At 44.5% G+C, this 24772-nt stretch overlaps 1 long non-coding RNA gene across 3 annotated transcripts in view; it reads left to right on the top strand.

Annotated features, from left to right (window-relative positions):
- Positions 1–22968, top strand: part of LOC139045352 (uncharacterized) — a 32862-nt gene extending 9894 nt beyond the window's left edge. For 2 of the 3 annotated variants that reach the window (XR_011503556.1, XR_011503555.1), the window contains exons 2-3: positions 308–432; positions 22304–22968. This is a non-coding gene — a long non-coding RNA (uncharacterized lncRNA). Of the gene's footprint in view, positions 1–307; positions 433–17792; positions 19580–22303 lie in introns of those variants that run through there. The other variant, XR_011503554.1, reaches the window with a different exon arrangement.
- Positions 22969–24772: the final 1804 nt, after the last annotated feature.

The following is a 24772-nucleotide window of genomic DNA, read 5'->3' as shown; positions in this document are numbered from 1 at the left end:
CAGACCAGCCCCTGGATCACTGAATTCAACTAGTAGTAGCCACTTCTGGAAAGAGTCATCAATTCAAAAGGAATCTTTGTGTTTGCATATTTAAAGCCAAGATAATTATTGGTAGACTCTGCATAACAAATGTAATTTCAATTAGACTCTTTTTCTAAATTAAAACTATTGCTTGTGTGTAATGAGGAATCCTAGTTTTTTTAAGTTCACTTTTAATGTTTTTATTCTAGGAACATTAAGAGCATTGAACAAGAGATTGTCCAATTACTATATAATGTTAACAAATATGCCGAATCCTTCATTTCAGTGGAAGCAAATGAAGCTAGTGGAGCAGGGCTGTGCAAGCTGATTGTCACAGAGGTTTCCAGCACCAAACTAGATGGGACAATATTTGAAATTGTATGGCTACAGAATGGAGTTTGCGTTTTAAAGGTAAGTTGCAAGAGGTTGTCAAACACTTCTTCATGGCTTAATATCTATAACATTTGATAACGTTGTGCTTCTTGTGTTGAAATACTGTTGAAACTTCTCCGCGCATTGTGTTGTTTGTGCCGTCGAGTCGATTCTGACTCCTAGCAAGCCTGTGGACAGCAGAGCAGAACCCTGCTCTTTCTCACCATCCTCTCACCTTCTGGCGCTGGATCAGATGATGCTCTGCTGCTGTTCATAGGGTTTTCATGGCTAATATTTTCGGAAGTGGGCAGCCAGGTCCTTCGTCCTAGTCTGTCTTGGTCTTGAAGAGCCTCTGAAACATCCATCATGGGTGACCCTGCTGGTATTTGAAATACTGGTGGCAGAGCTTTCAGCATCACAGCCACATGTAGCTGCCACAATATGACAACCGACAGACGGATGGTGTGGTTCCCTGACCGGGAAACGAACTCGGGCCACAGCAGCAAGAGCACCAAATGTTAACCATTAGTTCACCAGGGCTGGCTACCCACGTTTAGACAATTGAATAACATTAAAAACATGATAGAGCCTTCTAATGGTATATAAAAAGACTGATTGCACCAAAAAAAATTTGTCATGGTACACAGGATCATTTTAGTATTCTCAGATAGATTGCAAAAAGACGGAATTGAACAGAAAAGTCAAACTTGAGATCCTTGTTTGCTTGCCTTGCTGACTGGTTTCTGTGGCTCTCACAGCCTGGGAACTCATCACCAGCACACAGTCTGGCAGTTGGGGCTGTCATTGTTGTTAATGAAGAGAAGTTTGTTTTTGTTTTGTTTTGTTTTGTTGCTGGCATCATGGATTAAACAGTTAGACACAGTGAATATCCGTGTGTATTCTCTCCATCTGATATTGTATCATCGGCCTCAGGCCTCTCCATAGCATTGCTCCTTTGTATCTGAGAAACAATTAAAAAAATCACCTGCTAAAATGGATATTGGATGTTCACTTCCTATTTTCTAAAAGCAGGTTGGCTATTTTGCCCTTGAGCCTTAAGAAATGTTGCTGATTGGCTGTTTGTTATTTTTTAATAATATATGGCATGTATTCAAGTAAGCATTCCGATGACCTCGACAATAAAATGTGATTCTTGGCTGCAAGGTCTGTTGGGGGATGGCAGGCTGCCAGCCACTCATACATCATTTACAGGTGGCTGTTTCTGACAGGCCGGTGTTAGTTATTGTAAATGAGTGACAGTCCCTATAACTCACCTGCAAGCCTTACTCTGCTGGCCCAGGGCTTCGGAGATCCCCCCGGCCCCTTCACCACACGTGCTCCTCCCTCTCGAAGCCCCACACGCGCGAACCCTCCCGTGCATGCTGCTGCCTGCACGGGCTCATCAGTACGTGGAGCTACCTTGTATGTGATTGACGATAATTAGGTTTCAACTGCCTTCTGATGCAGAAATACACACCATTACAGCACGGCCAATTCTGCTCCTGCAGTCTTACCTCTGAAAGGGTATTGATTCAGTCTTTCACATTTTTAAAAGGTCATGGCAATAATTCCATCTGAACTGTGCTAAGTGAAAATAGTTTGTAGAAATAATATGGTTGCTTCTTAGTTCCATTGTAATTGAAAGCCACGATAGCTTGTTTTTTTAGTATATTTTAATTACATGTGTCTCTTTGCCCCATCTTACCCCGATGAAGTGTTTGTAAAGTTATAAAGCAGGCAGCCCTCTGTGTTCATGTCTTCTGACTTTTTGGCAAAGAGGACTTTTTTATTTTCCTCCTGTGTAAGGTGAGACCTAACCAAACACTCGAATCACACTGCCTTATTAATTTAAGAATTAAAAAGAGAAGACTTGAACCTTTTCCCTGTCACTGTCGTCTTCCTGCCTGTTTTAATAAGATTAGAATATATTGGCTTTGGTAAACAGGATACTAAATTTGCTTACTTTCTGCACATTTTCATTGTAGCTAAATAGCCCTTTCTGGGTTGACCGAAAAATATTATTCTCAATAGTTATTGGACAATAATAAAACAAGTTCGTTATGAGAGTACATGGCGCCTGCAGTATCACCGCCCTAGCAGGTGACAGGAAACTGTGAATGATATCACGTAAATGACCGGAATACTCAGACTGCAGTTTGAGACTTTTTCCTATGTCTTCAGCTTTTCCGAGGGAAAAGAGTTTTAAAGTGCTTGAATTGCATGTTTTCGGAAAGTGGGTGATCAGATTTTATGCTCTGAGCCACTCTGTATATCTCTCCCAGTTAGAGGCAGACAAAAAAAAAATCTCAGCTGTTTCTAGTCTCAAAAATGAGCCTGTCATTGTACTTGCAAACTGAGGGGCCTATGCTCAGCCAGAGCATGGGGATTTACGCACATAATTACCGTTAATGCTAATGGCATTTATGTCTGTACAGCCCCACACATCAAGATGAGAATATATTTCCATGTCTTCACGCTGTGAAAGTCCATTTAATATCATTCATTTTACAACTTATTTTTTAAGATGATGTCCATATTCTGTCATGGCGTACATATGCCTAGTTAAGAGTAAATGTGGGAAATATTGGGAAGGGATGTGATAGCTAAACTTGTTCGTGTAGATGAAATATTACTGAACTCAAATCCATTCATACTCTTTAAACACAACGCTCTATTCGGCTTTGAAACTGCTGGCACACTTTTCATAGTGTTATAAATTTGTCAGCCTAATGGGACATTTTGTAGATGTTTTCCTTCTTAAGTGCTTTAACAGGAGTAGGTATTGCATTGATCCAAAAATTCAGCTCAGCGTTTCATTTCTTAGAGATGAGAATCATACATTTAATGTCTCATCAGAAATTAAATGGTGGATGGTGCCCTTCATCTCGTCAAGGAAAGAAAATGTGCTCCCCACTGAACTCTGCTCTCTTCTGGCCTTTGCGAACGTCGCAAGAGCAGGGCATGGTTTGCAGTTGGAAACATCAGTGATCATCAGAATCTGAGGTTGTTCCATCTCTTCATTGATTATATGAATGTCTCTATGCATCAGGCCCGATAGCCTATTGAAAGGCACCTTCACATCTATGCTGGCCAGGCAATTCAGATCCAGGTCTTGATTTATATCTCCTGGGACTTTGACCATTAAAGGAAAATAATGGATCTATCTCACCTATCCAATCTCTGAAGCCCTTATCTTCAAGCTAACCCAGAGCGAAGGGTTCCATGTTTAAAGCATGGAAATAAGAAGGGGACAGGCGTGCAGAAGACCTTCTGAGAGTGCTCTTGGGGTCTTCCCCGTAGGTATACAGCTCCTCTGGGGGAAAGAGGAGAGCTTCACAACAGAGCTCAGAAGGCTGCTCAAAGGAATGAGGTCACTTTTGAATGAGCTAAAGATGGCCAACTATGCCCAGCTGGGTGACCTCAGGCAAGCCACTGGACCTCTCTGAGCCGGTTCCTCATTGATAAGATTGAGATAAGATTGAGCAGAATGAATACCGAGTGTTTGACCTTCTTGAAATTTTATAATCAGTGTCATGTTGTATTTGGCTTTTGTAAATATTGGGACTATGGTGAGTTACAATTAATAACCAGGAAATACTGGTTTCTGAAGGATTATGCAGATGAGGAGGTGGAACTCCAGAATATTAGATGCCTTGCCACAATACACTGGTGGTACAGATCAGATACAGTCCCGGAGTCTAATTCTCAAGTCCACACCCATCCTGATAGATGATTGCTTTAGGGCATTCACTTTGGTGACTTGACTATTAACAGCCTGACTGCTGAAGCTGCTGTCAGTGGCACTGACATTAAATCCCCAGGGGCAGAAGGCGGTGGGCCCTTAGTGAGGAAACCATCCCAACACTGCCATCTTCCCTGCATGACCAAACTGGCAGACATGTGTTGCTTTACCTCGTCAATCACCAACATTCTCTGGGCTTTTCCCTCATAAGATCACCATTTCCTCAATCACACTGATCATAGAATTCTTTTAGCCCCCAAAACATTGGCCTCCAAATTCCTTGATTCTAGTAGCGTTTTGTTTTTATCCAGTGCCCTGGAGACGTGCTTTGTCCGTCCATGGCTCCTTCTACTCCACACGTATTACAGGTGTTTTTGAAAAGTCCATTATTCCACTTTAATCATGTGGACTCGCTTATTCTCATTTTTAGAAATAGGGCTTCTTTAGTGTTAATTCAGTGCTTCTTGGGCAGCTGCTATGAATCAGAACTGGGCAAGGACCTGGTGACAGAGCTGAGCGAAACACTGTCTGTGACTTCTAGGGCTTGAGTAGTTAACATTTGTAAAGTGTTTAACAGTTTCAAAGGACTTTCACAAACATTTTCTCTAGTGCTTTCCATGGCAACTTGGAGAGGTGAGCCCAGCACATGATGTGATTATTTCCATTTCAGAGAGTGATGGAGACGGAAAGACTCAACAGGTTGCTCAAGGTCCCATGGGTTAGAAGCGCTGAGGATGCCTCAGACTCAAGTCTTCACACTACAGACCTCTTACCTATGCCCCAGGCGCCTACTCAGAACCACAAGTCAAGACAATGGTATTCCTGGAAAACCCTTCTCAGTGTGTTACCTGTTTCTGAGATGCAACTGACACTCTGTGGGTCAGAGGGGCTGGTGAGGTTTTTAACCCAAGTCTATGCCTTATTGTTGGATTCGTGCCTCCTTCAGGTGCTAAGGCAAGGGCAGCCCATCCACTCTAGAAGTTTCCAATCTCACAGCAGTGTACTTTTCTGAGCTTATACCGTTGAAAAATATCAAGGTCGGAACATGATTGAAGAATCTTCTTCCTCTCTTTTAAGTCGCTGCGCTTGTATGATATTGTTTTCCACTAAAGAAGGTTCTCTTAAAAATGAGGTTGAGATCCCTAAAGAAATTGCTTCAATCAGCAGCAGGGCTTAATGACTGTTAATGGGAAGTGGAGATAGGATAGTAACTGTTACTTTGATTAATAAGAGAACTGCAGAGAATTTAAATTGTGCCACTGATGGATTATTTTCTTCAAGCTTGATAAGCACTTCTCATTTGTTCTTAAATTTGGTCAATACTGTTAAAGGCAGCAAAATGAAGTATAATTAATTCTATTACTGCTTCTCAGACCAAGTGTTACTAAGAAACAGATTATGATGCAGACGACAGGAGAAGTCACAGTGCTGACAGTTTGATGCTTTGAATACCTGTCACTGCTTGTTAGCCTGAAAGAATGAAGGAAACATTTCCGTATCCTGATTTTGAGATAACCTAAAACTGTTTATTCCTCTGTGTGTGTTCCACCAACCTAATACAGGGACTGTCAGTAAGATGATCAACTGACACTAAAATTATGCTGCTTTGGAAGCATAGAGAGTAAATAAAGGATTGAGATAATACATCAGTTAAAATGTTAAGAGCTGGATGCTCATTTTGAATTAATCACTAAGAAAATGGGATATTGATTTGATGTTGAAAGCAAGCTTTATGTATTTCCTCTTTTTCAAAAATTCTGCCCCGTACTATGAACTATGCTTTTCTTTACCTTTGCTATTAATTTTTTTCAGAACTGTTGATGAGCAGATGGCATTTAGAGAAAGGATACTTTAGTAGACATTTTCTTGCCTCTGAGTGCTAATGCCTAGGATGGCACAAAATTACACCTACGTCTTCCCTACTTTTCTGAAAACAGCATGACGCAGCAGTGTTTTCTGAATAGCTTTTATTTCCTTGATCCTCTTTTAGTCTATTTCTATCTATTTATTTAAGGGACACAAATCACATTATAAGTCATGCTAGAAGTCGTTCCTGAATGTGATTGATATATACAAGGTCTTACCTGCTGGTTCTCAGCTTCTTAATTCAGTGGTTCTCAGCCTTGCAGTTCATTCTCCAGGGCATCTCTGGTTAATTCACGGAGTGCTTCTAAGCCTTCAAATGAAAATAAATTAATTCCACTTTCTATTTTTGTTTAAAGAAAATATGCAATGTGTGAGTCCTGTTTCAAAGAACCCACCAAGTAACAGCAGGCTTTTACAACCTCAGAAAGACTGGGAATCAGCCTCCCATTGAACATGTGTCCTTCTGTATACCATTTCTATTTCCAAGTCTTGTGCTTCTTCCAAAGTATATAAAGTTACTGGGTGAGTAATCATGGATTAAGATAAAACCTAAGTGTGGTGGGCTCATAGTGCAGTTATAAAGTTTCTCTGAAGTTCTAATTCCGTTATTAAAAATGTAAACCTTATCTATTATGAATTGCGGACTAATTCTCTTGCCCAGATGTCCCATAAACATAATTTCCAAAGATGGGAGAATTAGAGAAAGTACATTTCAGACCAGAATGTGAAAGTCATGCCATTCTAGAAGCCGTTGGCTGGAGAGCTTATCTTTGGAGACAGAGCACAGTGTGTGAGAAAGAGCCGGGGCCAGCAGGTTGTGAGAAGCCCAGATTCTGGGTCTCCTCTGCCGCTGCAAAGCGCCAAGGACTTTGGACGAGTGTCTTAATCCCCCTGGGCCTAAGTTCTCTCCTCTGTGAGGTGGTTGGCTCAACCAATCTCCAACATCCTTTCACCCTTGAAAATGCTGGTCTTTGAGTAAAGCTCAAGCATAAGATGTTTCAATGAGCCTTTTAAAACTGTTGGCTCAGAATGATGTGGTACAGATACTAGAAATATCCACTGTGCTTTGTGCTCATGATCTCTTAAGATGGATAATTCACCGCCAAAGGAGAATAGCCCCCGCCACAGACCAGGCCCTGTGTTCTGTACTGGAGCAAGAATGGAGAGTCAGCCTGGCTTGTCTCTGCCCTCAAGGAGCTTACATGCTGGTGGGGAGGCAGGTGAAAAGCAAGTGCACAAACCATGAAGTAAGAAAGACATTCTTTCAGTGAGTGCGTTGAAGAGATGCAAACTGGGAAATGTCTGCGTGATAAAATGGGGTCAGAGGAGGCTCTCCGGCAGGGGAAGAGAGAGTGAGAAGACTGAGCCGCGGAGGAGGGGTGACGGGAAACATGGAAGGGACAGTTCAGCCTGCTTGCCTGAGTGATTAAGGCAGAAAGAAGCAGGGCGCTCACCTGCGTCAGCTCAATGCCTTGTCTGAGTTTTCTTTTTTATTATGTGTACTTTGCAAGGTGTTGTTAATTCAAGAAAAAACAAGCAGAGAAAAGATTGTTTCCAGTGCTTTTTATCCAGTCATGCTCACCTCTAGCAACTCAAATAATTTTGACTTTCGTTTTCCAGATTTCTGCAGACAATTCAAGTCTAACAACTTTGAGTGGGGTCATTTCCATTCATACTGTATCTCTGCGTTTGCCCATAGAATTTGGTACAACTTACGACTTTAGAATTACTGTGTAATGCTCAGAGGTGTGAAACGCCATTTCGAGTAATGGCTTTCTTTAGTTAATATAGATAAATATTGATGGCAGGCAGCAGTAAAACAAGTCATTAAATTCTTCAGTGCAAGTGTGTCCCACACATTGCTGCAAGCTACAGAAATCACGCGAGGCTGGAGAAAACCACTGCATATGATTAGAGAGTGCTTACATTCCCGGCTTCCTCGTTCCGAATTGGAAAGCAAAGGAGTGCGGGTGAGGCGCGGCCAGTGAGAGACGGGGAATTAGGGCTGGTTCTATCCACTGCTCTTTCTGCTTCCACCCTAATGAATTCCTGGGTGAGCCAGAAACCTTTGAAAAATGGCAATTGGTAACAAAGGGGAGCTCTGAAAACAAAGAAACTTTAAATCTAAACTAGTAACTATAAAACCACCTCAAGATTTGGAGGGATGATAAACCCCCTCCTCTGCTGCTGTGGGGATTCTTGACTTCAGTGCCTTTGTGGCGATGTGGAACTTGACTTGGGTCACATATGAGGGGGTGGAGGGGCTGGCTTATGGGGCCAGATAACATGTCTGTTGCTTGATTCCTAGGATGAAAAATGAAAGGAACTGGTTCCTCATTTTATAACAAACATCCTCAAGGATTCCAGCCTGGTATAGGCTCCACAGTGCGGGGTATGCTATCTTCAAGGTGTTTTTAATGGGCCCTGGGTTGTCAAAAACACCGCTCTGGTAATGAGGCTGAGCCCCGTGTGAGGAGAAAGCTCTGTAATGAGGGAGGAGGACAATTTGTTTCAGTTATGTGGTTACTTGGCCATAATATCTTTTTGAGGTTTATTAAATCATATAAAATTTCAATTTACACTGTAATATTCTATAAAAGATGGAGCACACAGAAGTAATAAGTACGACAATGTTTCTTTCATTTATGAATTGTATTGTTGATTGTGTTAACACTGCCACATCCAGCAGCAGGATTATTTATGTTGGGACAGTAATTTTCTATCTCCAATTTAATTTTGTAAAAGTTAATTACAAATTAGAATAAAATGAACACAGTTATGGGAGGCAGTGAAATGCTGAGATAGGATGTTATTGGGGGAAAATATTTACTCAGGCTGTTCCTGGTGGAGATCATTGTTATGGAAACCCAGGGGCTGACAGGGCAATTGGCTCCCCGTGTCACCCATTCCTTGGATGAAGAGACGCTCTCAGTTTTATCTACTAGGAAATGAACTCTCCTTGAGGAATATAGGGAATCTCAGCAATTTTTCCATCTTGCCTTTAGCAACAACGTGTCTTTGATAGGCTTTCTACCAAAGCAACCTAGCGGAAGAGGCGGTTGCAACCATGCAGGCGTCCGTCCAGCCAACCCCGACCCCCAAGAGAGAAGGGAGCACCAGAGACAGAGACAGAAGCAGAAGTAGGAAGAAGCCCCAGGATGTGGAACCCCAGCCCTTCGTTTACTTTCCCTGTCTTTTCTCCATATGCGCTGTTCCTTGCTCCCCTGAGACTTGGTCAACTGCATCTGTGCCTCTCGCTGAGAAAGCGAGCGAGCTCACTGACACCCCATTTATTTTCCTGCACGTTCACTCCACTCTTTCCAGTCGGATGATTTCTGCCCCTTCCCATCCTCACCACCGTACTGGAACCATTTCGGGGCCCTTTGAAATATCAAGATTGACTTGCTAGGTGAAAGACTTTTATATTTAGTTTTTAATAGAGCAAAAGTGACTCTAAATTTGTTAATATTCTTTAGGTTACATAGGACAAATTACAGATAAGTGAATCAGTAATGAAATTTGTAATGAGAATTTCTCAAGTATGAAATGTTGGCGCAAGGAAAGTTAATTGCGGGATTTTACAGCCATTATAGTTTATATCATAAATGCAAAAATGACTAGGGCCATTTAATTACAGTAGGAACACACTAAATTTTTATGGAGTGCCATTTTGTTAAAGAGGTACTCGGAGCATTAAGAGCAAATACCATCCTAACAGTGGGTCCAGGTAGCTTTCGCAACATCAAATAAATATGCTATTGCTACAAAATTGTTCCTTAGATACTATAATTGACACGATGACTAATGAGATGGGTTTATTCTCACAGCTTCACATACTCAATTTACAGCATCCGAAAGTTATTTTTTCTGCCATCCATAGACATGGAAGGAACCAGAAAAATCCCTCCTGGAAAACACTGTCTCTGCCGCTTCTCTAATTAACCTTCAAAAATGCATTTTGAAATATAGAACTTGGTGCCTGGCATAGAAATTGGATTGTCTCAGAAAAAAAAGACCCAAGTGCTAATTTGTTCCTTATTAAATATCTGACATGTCAAAATTATAAGCAGTTAATATTTTGGCACCTTTCAGCAGGGCCAGGGATAGCTTCTCCTGCGGGCCAGGCACAGTGGAGTTATTCTGGGTATCAGTTACCCCAGAAACCAGTGCTGTCCTCACAGACCCCCCCCCTCCCAGACCAAGCTTCCCCTTCACTGCCCCCTCCCATCCAGCCTGGGCCCCGTGTGTCAGATCCTCTGGTCTCTAATGCAAGGAGGGCATCTAACGGGACAGACAGAATCCTGGAGCATCTCCCATCCTTGTGGGCTTGGAGGATGCATCCCTCGTCACCTTCTCACCCCAGGCCTCAGGAGCTTCCAGAATAGGAAATATTTTGTAGGGAAAAGAGCTCTGTTCACTCTGGACCCCTGAAGCTGATTCAGATTGGTTTGGAAACCTAGGGTGGTAGTGCCCTCATTATTTTGGAAAGCTAGGACAGGTGTGCCTCCCTCCATTATCCAGTGAAGTCCAGGGACGAGATTCTTTTAGGCAATACTCCTTTTCCTATTAAAAGCAAATGAAAGACATATGGGATCTCCCATGTTTAATCAACGGAGCTAAAATTCAAGGACCGTTGATTTGGAAAACCTGAGTTCAAGACCCTGCTCTGCCACGTAGTAACCACGAAACTTCCAGACTCCATGTCCTCATCTGAAAAACAAGAAGGTAATAATGATCCTGATCTCTCAGCGATACTGTAAGACTCTGATGATTTAGTGAAGAATTTGTAAATATAAAAGTAGGATATCAAATGTTCTTAGCAGCAGTATTCACCATAGCCAAGGGATGCAAGCAAATCAAGTGGCCACCAACAGATGAATGGATAAACGAAATGTAGTATGTGCATCAATGGGATATTAGCCTCAAAAAGGAAGGAAATTCTAACACACGCTACAACATGCATGAACCTGGAAGATATTATGTTAAGTGAAATAAGCCAGTCACAAAAGGACAAACACTATGTGATTTGTACCCAGAGTAGTCAAATTCATAGAGACAGAAAGTGGAATGGTGGTTGCCAGAGGAGAATGGGGAGTTACTGTTTAATGGGTGCAGAGTTTCAGTTTTGCAAGATAAAAAGAGTTCTGGAGATGAATGGTGGTTATGGTTGTACAATAATGTCAATGTACTTAATGCCACAAAAGTACACACTTAAAAATGGCGAAGATGGTAAACTTTACAATGTGTATTTTACCACAATTATTTATGTTTTTATTTTTTATTTATTTATATCCGTGTGGATATTTATTTTATTTATGCATACTTATTTTACTCTAGGTTAGAGTAAAATACTACATTTATTTTGTTGCTCAGATTGTTTCGGCTTTTGGCTTCTTCAGGTTGGCTCTTGTGTTCTTTTGACAGTCTCATCATTTTTTGAGCATTTTCTTAATTTCTGGCACTACGAGATGTTCCAGGCTCATGTGGTGTTTTCCATGCTCTGACTCAGAATCAGCTGCTTCTCCAAAAGCCCTGATTCCTCTTACCAGAGAGTGGTGTGTAGAGACCCAGATAGCTGGGTGGTAGGTGTGCTCATCGTTACTGGGGTGGTAACGCTTTTAGGCTCTCATAGTTACTCCTCTCACTCCTTCTCTCTCTCTATATTATATTAAAAACCATGAGTTTACACTGATACCTATGATTCTAAACTAGTATCACAGGGCTCATTTTATACTTGTCCCTTTTCTTATTTGTAACATCTTTCTCCAATAGTGAACAAATATGTGTATTTACATTTATTCAGTTCTACTATATACGTAAAGCAGACCTGCTGGCCCACACTCCTGTGAGAAACACTTTTGCTAACCAGACCACCGCATCTATGCACAGTTCTTCTGTCTTTAGGCTTACAGTATCCAGTCAGGATACTCTTTTCCACAGTTGTTTAGCTATTTTCTTCCCCACCCTTTTAATACAGTTATTCACTTGCAGTAGAGTTAGACTCATTTGTTAGAATTTGTACCCCATTTGGTTTCCCCCCACATCCCGGCTTCTTTGAAGTATTTATTTATTTGAGGGGATAGTGAAGCCTTACTATGCTCTAAGAGTCAGGGCTGTACTTAAGATGTACTCGGAGAAGGACGGCTCCCTCCACCTCCCTCCCCACTCCTGTTCCCCTCTTCTCTCCACCCTACCCACCCACTCCCTGTAGGTGGCCAATATCCTTAGTTTCTGGCTTATCCTGTCTGTATTTCTTTTGCACAAGTGAGCAGACACCTGGGTGTTTTCTTACATCCGCTTTTTTCTTACATGAAGGATAGCATACTACAAACAGTCTTTCAGACTTTGCTTTTTTTACCGAACAGTAGAACGCGGCCCCTTTGCATTTTTCAAAATGGGGCATGAGTTTCAAAAGGCTGAGAAGTGCTAGTGGACTGGACAATCTCCAACCCCTTTGAAACAAAAGGATTCTAGTGAAGTCCTAGGAAGGTCTTCTAGCCTAGAAAAACAAAATCCTTGCTTTCAAAGAGCCTACATGTATATTCATGGAAAAAATTGCCAACTTTCTGAAATGAATTGCGTCTTCCTGATCTGCCAGGAGAAAAGTATCAGACAGTGACAAGTTTGTCAAAGAAATTCCAGGGGAAAGAGAGCAAAGCAATAATGATAGAGGCAGCTGAAAGCTCCTGGATCTAGAGAAATCCAGGTGTTCAGCTGAAACCAACCCAGCTTCTGGCTTGATGCACATTGTGTGTCACTTAACTTTCTCTAGTCCACTCCCTGAGTGGGGTCCCTATGTCAGTGCTTCTCAGACTTCTGCGTGCACATAAATCCCCTGGAGATCTTGTTAAAATGCAGATTCCGATTCAGTAGACCTGAGGTGGGGTCTGAGATGCTGCATTTCTAACAAGCTCCCAGGTCACACTGATGCTGCTGGTCCATGGGCCACACTCTAAGTAGCAAGACCTTGTGTGGTATCTGTGACTCAAATTCCAAGAACCTATTCCTTCGATATAGAATCAATATGGTTGTCCACAACATGCAAAGAATCCCAAGAAAAAGCTGACTCATAACTCTGGGCTTTGCATTTTTCTCTTTACTAAACTGTCTGGAATTCCTGATCTAATTGTAAGACAACAACATAACATTAAAGTATGTTTACTGATGCATATGATTCACTATAAAACAAAAGCTTTACATTCACTGAGAAGCAGATCCTAACCCTTTATAGATGTGCCTGCTGTGCACGGCAGATTGGAGGCAGGTGTTTGCTGAGCTCCTCTGATGTGTGCAAGACTGGATGGAAGTTAAAATAACCTTAGCCTCTGGTGGATTCTGATTTTAGGTCCATCTAAGGAGGGTTAATTAGATCCTGGACTTCTCCAGGATAGTGATCAGTGTGAAACACAATGCTGACTCTGCAAAACCCTCTGTAACCTATCACAGGTTTTCTGAATTAGATTCTTGTTCATGCGTGTAGAATAAACTCACCAACACACTGGAGCTCCTTAATGTCTCTAACAATGTTTTTATAAAATATGTACGCTTCTAAGTCCAAGGAAGACGGGAAACTTATTTTCCACATCAGCTTCAGGCCCCTATACTAAGAAAGTGTAGGTTGTAAAAGAATTTTCCATGGTTAGCGTCAACGTATAAGGCTTAGCACACAAATTCTGCAGCACACTTAGTAAATAAATAGTGAATTGACTCAAATGTTCCTAGGAGAAGGAAGTATTTTATAGGTTTAGCAGCAAGTTCTGATTATATCTAATTACCTAGCCTGATAGCACGGCTGACTCTGTGGCTCTGGGGGCTTTAGTTCCAAGCTGGGTCTCAGGCCCTTCTCCTGCTTTCATCCTCCTTGGCCCGCCAGCCCAGGCCCTCCTCTCTCACCTAAGGGATTGAAACAGCCTCCCACTTGACCCTGAAGCCATAACTCAAACTCCCCTCTGTGCCACTGTCCAAAGAAACTTCCTAGAGCACTGCTTTGATCGTGTCACAGCTGCCGCCTCCAGGGCCGTCCACGTTGACAGCAGATTTCTTCACGTGGCCTCAGTCCAGCCTTCCACCTTGTCCTTCTTATGCACCGCCTGAACTCTGGGCTCCAGACCATGTTATTATTCCCCCGGGGGCCTGCCCCTTCCCCTATTTGGAGGCTCTGCTCTCACTCTTCTCTCAGCCTGGGTTCTCCTCCCACCCCTCTCGCCTCAATCTTTACCTACTGCAGTCTCACTCGTCTCGCAAAGCCCATCCTTCCTCCACAAAGCCTTTCCTGATCCCACAGAAGGAAATTCTTTTCCAGTCCTTTTTAACCTGTGGCACGAAGCTGATGATGTACCCGGAGAGTGCAGCGGAGAGTACTATCTTAGTCTTCTGTGGTGGTCCTCACAGTGGGGTTACACTGCCAGCTCCCTCTGTGGGTGGGCGGGGCCATGCACTTGTCATGGGTGATGGGTAGGCAGCAGAAGTGATGTGCATCCCTTCTGGGGTGAGCGTTCAACTGCTGGAGTGAAGTGCCTCTCTTCCCCTCTCCTTGAGATGGTCAATGTTCAAGGCCATGGCTGCTTTGTAAGCGTGGGTCCTTGAGTGACAAGGATGAGCACAGAACCCAGCTGACCTGCAATGGGCATGTAGCATGAGTGAGAAGTAAACTCTGGATATTTTAAGTCATTGAGATTGTTACCACAGCAAAACCTAGTCCTGTGGGCTGTAAAATCCATGCAGCTAGAAATTTTACCTCTTGACTAGAAACTTCTCATGACGTCTGAGACAGGGCCTACATGTGATAGGAACCCAGAAATTACTTGTGGAATTAAACTTAACCAAACCATTTCTAGCGTGAAATGATAAGGCAGGAATATCAAGGATTAAGTAGGCAGTGCTGCCAAATGGTCAGGGAAAGGCACTCTGGAGTCAGGCCGCCACTTCTCAGCTTCACAATCTGGACAAGTGACTCCTCGCTCCCTCAGCTTCAGTTTCCCCGTGCATGAAGGAGACAATAACACAACTTCCGCTGCAGGTTCTTATGGAGAGGAAGCGAGATAGGCATATGCACACACTGAAAACAGCCAGTAAGTGTTAGCTGTTATTAATTGTTGTTGTTATTGTTATTAATGTGGTCAGTCTCCTAGTACTACAGTGTATTTACTGCAATTTAACTACAGGGCTGGACAAAGACGAAATATTTGGAAATCAAGCAATGTTAGGATTGGAGTCACAGCAGGCCGAGGTGAGAGGACGCTGTGCTGAGAGGTGAGCGCTGAAGGACCAGTGCCTAAGAGGCTGACCTGCTCACTGCCGGCTTCCCCCAGTCTACTGACTTCACACACCCAAGTGCCACGCTCCTCACAACTGGAGAGCAGAGGCACCCGCGAGGCGGCGATGGCCTCCTGAGGACCCTGGGTGAATCAGCAGACATAGGATTCTACCCACATCTGCTGTCAGAGGCCCCAACTTAAACTCTAAGAACAAGATTGTGCATTGCCACTGAGCGTAAGCTAATGTCACCAGCAAGGAAGAATAATAAGCAAATGTGTTAATTAAAGCTAATGGGTCTTCCATTTTTATCTCCAATCATTTCTTAGAACCAAAGAAGAAGTCATTATAGTCCATTGTGTCTCCAGGAAAAGATACTGTATTTGTATTTCTATATACGGGCTGCACGTTACGTGTCATGCATTTTATCAGGCTCCTAGACAGTATTTTTTATATGGTTACCTGTAATCACACCTATGTCTTACTTAAGCTAACATATGATTGTCCTTCATAAACAAAACTCAAATTTCTTCCTTTGTATTTATTCCACTAATATTTATTGAGTGGGCTCAGTACCTGGCCCACAAGAAGCTTATATCTAGAAAAAGGTTCAGGAGAATTCTGACAGACATGGAAGAGGATGTCACAAGCTTCTGTGCGTGGCCTTGTTGAATATTTTTATCATTGACTTGGTTGAATGCCAAGGAGAAACATTTAGCAAGTTCATAGATGTGGTACACCAGTGGGAGGAATAGCAATTTTATAGGTGACATAATGAGGATTCAAAATGTCCTTAACAGACTGAAACCACAATAGGACACTAATAAAAATGAATGCAAAGTCCTGCATTTAGGTACTACACAGAATCCATTCCACAAATGCAATCACAATGGTTCATGTGAAAGGCGTGTGTGTTTCAGTTGGCTGTGAGCGCACAGTGTGCCAACCACACTGGTGTTTACCACACCTTTGAAATGCAGTGTTGGGCCACACAGACCCGTCGTTGAGTTCAAATGGGTGCCTCCACTGAAGAGAGAAATTGATGGTGAAGCGTCTATAAACAATCTGAAATGAGGAATGTTTCAACAGGAAAAGCAATGACAGAAAGTACTACAGATGTGTTCAAAAGTATCAAGGACTGTCAGTTGAAAATGGGGAACACAGGCTCTATCTGTTCCAGAGCACTGATGTCAACCTACCATGACATGTCTCATGACTAACGCCATCCAGTGGTGGCAGAGGGGCCTTTACAGAAAGGAGCCTGTCGTGGAAGCCTTCACGCCAAGGTGGCGCTGGCATCTCCAGGGATCTGTGTAAGGCAGCGAGGCTTTCACACTGGCCCCTGCCCTAGATGGTTCTGTCCAGTCCTATACCAGACTTGTGACTAGGATGGACTTATTCTGTCGTGGGATTTTATGTTTTCTTATAAAGATACACTTCTAATTCTATTTTATTTTATTATTTTTTGTTGTTGTTAGGAAGATTTGCTCTGAGCTAACATCCATTGCCAATCCTCCTCTTGTTTTTTGCTTGAGGAAGATTAGCCCTGAGCTAACATCTGTGCCAGTCTTCCTCTACTTTGTATGTGGGACACCTCTACAGCACAGCTGATGAGTGGAGTAGGTCCACACCCGGGATCCGAACCTGCAAACCCCAGGCGGCCAAAGTGGAGCACACAGAACTTTAACCACTCAGCCACGGGGCTGCCCCTCTAATTTTATAATGGAAAGCAGTAGAAAAGCAGAATTTGCTTTACATACATTTGCCCTAATATATACTTAAACATATAGGTATATAAAACATATATTAAAAAAAAGTTGATCAGGATACAAAAGCTTTCAGCTCTCTTGTACAATTTACAAACCAGCCCTGCCATGTGGTGTGCTACAGGCACAAGATGCTGTGACTGGATCATGAGCTGCCATTCTAGAAAATTGGGATGGCAGGGTGACCATTTCACGTAGTCTTCTTCAAACCCACTGGACAACAAATCAGTTGAAATCCCAGTGTGAAGGAAGTTTACGTGGCTCTTTTCTCCCGTATAATAGATGCTCTGTCGAGTAGTGTGTTTCGTGCTGTGACAATTCATTCCTGCACTTGTGACAGGACTGCCAGCTGATTTCACTATGCTCAATTAGGAGAAAATGCATATTTTAATCTGCCCCGTGGTGAGGTAACACTTTGCTTAGTGGCCTTGGCAAACTGGCCGTTTAACCATTTAGGTGGATGGGGGCTTCCTCTCCAGCCTGTCATTCGGCTGCCAGCAGCCTCTCTATTCTCGTTCTGTTGCCAGCACTTCCCAGGTTTCAGAGTATAAACAATTAAAGGCCACTCCATCATTCTTTGAGCCGCTGTGCTGTGGCCCAGCCCTTCGGCAGTGGCCACCATCCTGGCTGCTAGCAATTAGCTCGGTGCTGTGTGTACGCAATTGAAAATGTCTTTCCCTCTCGCCTTTCCTGGCCTGGGAGGCTGAGAGCCCAGCAATGGCAGCCTGCACATGGCCTTTCTGACCAGGGTCTGTAATTTCTGCCCCCAGGCCAAGGACAGAATTGAGGGTCTGCTTTTCTTGGAACTGGAAGGGATGTGCCAGCCAGCCCAGCCAGCTCAGCTCTTGCGTTGGAGTCCAGCAACCATCCTGGAATGCCCACTGATGACGACTCCTTGAACTGACCATGCTCACTGCCATCTTGTCACCGTGGCTGCCATCACCCCTGCGGAGAGCAAAATTATTCCTTTTTTTTGGAGGGGTTTACAATTAGTGAGATGATTTCCTTGAGATATTTTTCCTCCTTTCTTTTTATTCTATCTTCCTTCTTCCCTCTGACCTTTTAGATTCCTGGTTCCTAGTTTCCCGTCTATACAAAGAACCTTGGAATTAGGTTGGGTGAGCCCAGGGTGGGAATCTGCATTGGTGGACCCATGATGCTGGCGGAAACACTTAGAGCAGTGCTCCAAGGCTTGGACAGCTTGGAATCTGAACCTGGACCTTCCACTAACTGGTTTAAGTTATTTAACTTCTGTTAAGTCCTACTTGTCTCGTTTTCAAATGGGCAGAATAACAGTCCCGGCCTCACAGGGTTTCTGTAGGATGATCCGTAGTTACCTAAGGAGTTTGCGTTTATTGAGCTCTCTCTCTGGGATCCTAGAAAGTGCTGAGAAGGGCGCATCATCTCATTTAATTCGTGTAATCACCCCTGACTACCCTCGTTTTACAAAGGTGGACTGGGCCTTAGAGGGGTTAACAACTGGCCTGAGTAAGGGAGCAAGTGAAGGGCTGAGCAAGGGGCAAGGGGCAAGGGGCCAGGGCTGGAAAAAGATTCGTTTTGTTCTCTCCAAAGTCTCAGAGAGTCCAGACTGGAGATGAAAGCTGGACCCAGGAGAGCAGAATCCCACAGAGTCAAAGCTGAGTGTCGCAGTGGCAGATAAAATGTCCACAGAGTGTCCTCAGAGCCAAGCACTTTCCTCTTCCCATTTTAAAACTAGGAGGAACCTCCAGATTTTTCATTGTCCTCGATGTTTTTTTAAAACAAATTATTCCCAAATGGTTTTCTCTAATCTGCAATGGACAGCCTAGGTCTGGCCTGAGCCACCAGGCCCTGATGCTCTGGGTTTCTGTCGATGGAGCCGAAGTCACTGAACCCTTTGTGTGAACCTGCCTGAGGACCAAGAGCAGACGGCAGGGTGGGGACCAGACAGCCATAAATCCTGTGCAAGATTATCCCATTTCCGATGGTTTTACAGAGCCTGTGACTTGTTGCCACAGGTCCCTTCCCTAAATCACTGCCGCTCAAGGCTGGGGGCGGTGCCAGCCCAGGATCCGGGGTGTTTTTCTAAGGAGGAGATCTCAGATGCAGACCAGCCTTCCTTTCCTCCTCACTCCCCTCCCCACCCCGCCTCCCTGTTCTAGCAAAGCAGCATTAAAGGAGCACACGTCCCAAAAGGAGTCCTGGGTGCTGCTGAAAAGACTGAGGAGGGAAAACTATCACCCCCAACCCCACAGCCCCCTGAAATGAGTGAGGCCGCCCCAAAGGGCATGCTGGAGGGCTGGGCCAATGGGTTGAATTTTCCAGGTGATCATTTTCCCCCGGCTTCTCCCTAGAGATGCAATGTGTCCTGTCCTTCTTGCACAATTTCTTTTCATCGCTGCACTGCCTTTCCTGTAAGTGTCTTGGTATCACAGTAGTTGTCTCCCAGGTATAACTCTTTTCCTGCAGAGAATCCCTGCTCTGGTGCTGCGGTGCGTCTCGTATTTCCACATGTGGATGTACATGAGCTGATGTGGCGGGTGGGGAGGTGGGAATGAGTCTGCACTTAGGTCTGTACAAGGCCTCTTGGTACCTACCCTCGGAGCCTCTCTCCCCAAGGCATTTTCTTCTGTAGAGGTCCCAGGTTCTTTAAGAAAAGTGCTGCAAACCCAGCTAGTGAGAGACCCTACCAGAGATGCCTCGGATGGCCTCATTTCTTGTTGCCTTTGCTCATTGCGTGATTTCTTTCCCTTTATAATTTAATGTGGGGACTTACTCCACTAGAAATGAAAGGAAGGAAGGACCCTGAGCTTGGTTTGATGCTCTGCTGTCACCATCTGGAAATTCTGACAAATCTTTCAACAGGGGGCCCCATCAATTACTGGTAGCTGGTCCTGGAGAGAACAAACAGTTTTTGAGCACTTACTGCTTTCTAGGCTAATGGCTCCCAAACTTTGCTGCACATTCGAATCACATGGGGAGACTTTACAACTCTTGCTGCCCAGGCCACACCCCAGACCAATGAAATCAGAATGTCTGGACTCCTCAGACAGGTGTCGTGACTTGAATGTGCAGCGAAGTTTGGGAGCCACTGTTCCAGGCACTTTCACCATAGGAGGCCTTATCACTCACTTGGGGCAGATGAAGAAAGGGAGTCCACAGAAGCGGGGAAGTGTGCCCAGGTTCACATCCTGTCCTGGAGGACAACAGGACTTGAGCCCAGTCTAACCTGGCTCTAAACCCAGTTCTTTCCGTTAACCACAAGACTTAAGTCAGCCTGCCCTGCACTTAGTTAAATTCTGTCATTAATAAATTCTACTGGTTTCTGAACAAAATGGTCAGGTATCCAGCCCTTCCTACTCTTAGGAAGGTGCTCCTAAGCACTTCTTTGGATATTGCCAAGAAAAAGGGAGAATTCTGCATAAACTGTCCACACATATCCAGAATTCTGTGCAGGACATACGGGCAGACATCCAGAAACTTCCCGCAGCTAGCCAAGCCGCAACCACCTGGAGCTGGTTCTGCTCTGAGAAGGAAATATTTCTGCTGTTCCCCCGTTGAAGCCTGTCACCCTCTCGGGAAAGGGCAGCTCCATTCAGTGAAAGTCATAAGAGCCCCACGACAATGCTCTACATCTACCCTTCACGGGGTCTTGCCTGTATCTCCATTTCTCCCCGTCACATTCAGAGTCCCTGAGATCTGCAAGACGTCAGGGAACCAACTGCACTCCTGGGTAAGCCCTGCCTAAATGCGCTCTTTCTTTCATTTTTGCCTTTTCCCCAAATGAGGATCTTTGTACAAGCCCCAGGGTTTTCTTTCCTCCAAGTTCATCCCCCATCTCCTATTTCTGACCTGAGCTCTCCCCTCTGCCTGGCCCGGCCAGCCCTGGGACGGCTGGGTATGGATGAGAAGGGATGGAGTGGCCCCTTCTGGGCCTTCCTGCTGCAGATGGTGGCCTCAGATGGAGTCTCAGATAGTGGCCATCCTCTTCCAAATGCTACCTGGCACCTGCACCTGGTGGGACCCACCCAACTGAGAAAACAGAAAACGTGCTGGGAAACTTCCTCACCCACAGGGACCAGCTTGCCAGAGGCTCTAGCAGGCCCATGGGACAACCAGCCACAGACCCCGCCCCTGCCACCCACCCAGCTTGTGGCTTGGAAGCTGAGCGCATCCTTGTAGCCTGAGGGCATACTTCTAGTCTGCCCAGCCAGGCTTCTCTTTCTCTTTCTCTTTCTTCTCCAGCTTGGCTCGCTGAGCAGTTTGGCTGCTTCAAGACTGTTTGTGCTTACTTCTCCCTTGTGCCCATGAGATTAGATGGCCATGGTAAACCTGCGCCACCCTCAGACCTTCAGCAGAAGGATGCCAGGAGGCTGCAGAGGGCCTGGAGGACTTCAGGCTCTCTGAGGAGAGCAGTGCAGGGGATGTCACTTGTTAAAAGCAGCTTTCCTCAGGCTTGAGTATTTGGAAAAAGTCAGAATTAAGCAGGCACTCAGGGATTATTTAGCTTCCTTACAATAATTGGCTTTCCCACCAGACAGAACGCTTTACAAAACTTTTGATGAAGATGTAGTTCACAAAACTCTTTGCCCAGAGACCTGGTTTTCAGAGGTGGTGACGGGCCTGGCAGGATCGTCAGCAGGATGGGGGCGCCAGGAGGACAGGGCTCCTCCCCTCGTGGGCTCCAGCCCTCGACTTGGTCCTCCTGGCCAGTCTGAAGAAATGGGCCTTCCCATCCACCAAAACTCCATGAGCCTGCTTTCTTCCTCCTAGTCTGAGGACAGGACCGGAGGGAAATGGGACTGTGCCATTGGCCTTGGGAAGGCCGGGGCGGCTGATGGTCATGGTCAGAGGTCCTCAGAGAAAGGGCACCTCCCACTCAGGAGACAAGGCAGGTGGCAGGGGAACCATGCAAAACGCATCAGGATGTGGCCGTGATGGACCCCAGGGAGGCCTCACTCTGCTTCTTCCCCTCCCTCATGTCTTCGCTCCTCTGTGGGGGTTGCTCGGAGTGAATCTCCAGTGTGCATTTGTGGTTGGGTTTCAAGTCTGGCTTTGAGAGAACCAGCAACTCAGAGCCTCCAATTGTTGCTTCAGGGCAAAGCCCCAGATGATCAGTGGTGGCAAAGGGCAGACCCATTCTAAATTGAGGCCTGCGATCCGCAGTCCACCCATCAGAAGTCTGGGGAGAGCTCAGTTACTCTCAGCTCTGTCCTCTTTCCCTTCCCAGTCATGAATGAATATGCTTACAAAACAGGAAGTAACCACTCACCCATATTCTTCATGTGGGATTTGCTTATAGGTGCTTTCTGCCTGTGTGATTTCAACATGAGCTGGACCACGAGGTGCTCATGTAATGAAGAAGGAATCCATCGCTTTCAGCCTGTGGTGTCAATTCCCTTAGCACCTTTTTGAGGCATGAATTTGGTAAGAGAAGGGAATCCTTGCTTGTGATTCCTAAAAACTTGACCTGTCAACCTGCCAATCTGGGGAGTCTCCTGGGGTTTGGGAGAGTTTCACCAGCTCTGGCCAGGACACCCCACTGTCTCACAACTAGTAAAGGGCTGTCTTTGGGGAGGAGAGCATGAATGTGGCCGCTCTGCTTCCTTGCCCTGTGCCTGCAAAGAGGTTCATGGCCTCTAGTGGATGGAGACCAGCAAGCATAGTCAGAAATTTAGATGGTTTTCAAAAGATGGTTTTCTTAAAGGCCACACTGCCGCTTTCTTCCTTCTGAGTTGTAAGCAGCCATCTACTTAGTTTTCAAAATTGTATTTGCTATTTCTTGGAGAGAATTATCCTCAGCCAGATGTTTCTGATTGTCCAAGTGGTGGTGCAAGGACTCACCCAACCTCTCCACATCCAGGCTGAGGCCAGAACGCAGAAGACCTTCCATCACCTTTGGAGGACTAGCGCATGTGTTTTTCATTCTTTGTCTTAAGAAAATTAAAGCACTTTTTAAGGAGTTTTATGAATGTGTCTTTCTTTGGGTTAATGTCTTAGTTCGGGTGGCACTAACAAAGTGCCATAGATTAGGTGGCTTATAAACAGTAGGAATTTATTTCTCACAGTTCTGGAGGCTGGGAGTCTAGACCAGGATACAGCATGGTCAGGTTCTGGTGAGAGACACTTCTGGGGTGTAGACTGCTGATTTCTCGATGTGTCTTCACGTGGTACAAGGGGCGAGTTAGCTGTCTGGCCTCTTCTTATAAGAACGCTAATAATCCCTTTCAGGAGAGCTCTACCCTCATGACCTAATTACCCCCAAGGCCCACCTCCGAATAACACCATGTTGGGGGTTAGGAATATATGAATTTGTGGGGGGACACAAACATTCAGACCATAGCAATTGGTGTGTCCTCTGGCCTTTCATTTGGGCTGAAGTAGAGACATCAACAATGTGGAACTCCCCTTTGGAATTTTCTAGGTTTCTAATAACTTTTGTCTTCTTGTCTTTTTTACAATCCAGGTTATATATCTTTGTGCCCCATCAAAATTTAACCAAAATGTGCTGTTTCAGTGTGTAGAAGATTCTACAAGGCCACAGGTAATGGAATCAATGAGCACAGTGGTGTTAAACTCAAAGGTGTCTGACACATTTGCTAACAAATGCCCCTCTCTGAGTCCATGGGGACAAGTGAGTGGACAGAGGTCTAGGGTGTCATTTTTCCCACAGGTAGTTCTAATAGTCAGAATCAGCCATCGTGCATTCTTCCCAGACACGGTGTCTTATTAGAAATGCAGTAAATAGAATTTAAAGCAATTGAAAAGAAATCCAACAGACTCCAATCTAAAGCATGTCATTTCAGGAAAATAGCAGCAACTTACAATTTATTGCCCTTAAATTGGAAAATCCGTTTTAGAACATTGTAAACTTTTAATTGCATGTGGCATGAAAACAGATTTAAAACAGAAAATAGGAGAAAGAGAGCTCACATTTACTGAACACCTTCCATTATGGGCCAGGCACAGTCACAGTATTTCATTTCATTCTCACAACATCCAAAGGAGACTGGAGTTATTTTCTGTGAGTTATAAATGAGGAAATTGAGGCTCAGCAAGGAAAAGCATCTTGCCCAAGGTCACAGGGTAGAAAGTTGCAGAGTTTGGATTTGAAATCAGGTCCATTTGGCTCCAAAAGCCTGTACTCTTTGAATCTGCTATGAAATGCAATCGGAGGAGCATTTCCTTTCTTCTACAAATTGACCCCAACAACTCCCGCTTAGGTGGTTCAAGAAAATGGTGGCTTGACTATGGCTGTTTTCGCTTCTGCAAGTTTCAGATCCACTCGTGGTACATGAAACATTGTGCTCAATGCCATGAAAGAGAGAAAAAAGAAGGCAGGGGAAGGTACAGCTAATTTCTTTCTAGATTTCGTTCTGAAAGATGTCACTGTCACCAGCTCTTCCAGAACATGTTTGGAAGGTGGATTTTAATATCCCTACCAACCTCCAGAAACTTGACCACCTTTCTAGATTTATCTCCGCTAATTACCTCTGACACCCCTCCATCTGTGCCCAGCTAACAGTATACTTAGTATTTGCTATTCCCTGACAAATCTTGTGAGTTTTGACTGAAGCAGTTTCTTCTTTCTGGAACGTTCTTACGTTCCATACCACGCTACTCTTTTCTCCAGGCAGCATTCACGCAGCCAACGTTGTCTGAGTGTTGTCAATGGCCAGGCAGGGCAGTATAATGCGAGATGCTGGATTTCTGTGGTCAGCAAGAATGTTCTAGAAGTACAGACTGTCTGGCAAATTGGAAGACCACTATC

This window comes from Equus asinus, chromosome 1, assembly GCF_041296235.1.
Source record: "Equus asinus isolate D_3611 breed Donkey chromosome 1, EquAss-T2T_v2, whole genome shotgun sequence".
In the NCBI taxonomy this organism is placed as follows: domain Eukaryota; kingdom Metazoa; phylum Chordata; class Mammalia; order Perissodactyla; family Equidae; genus Equus; species Equus asinus.
This window is presented reverse-complemented; position numbering and strand designations above follow the sequence as displayed.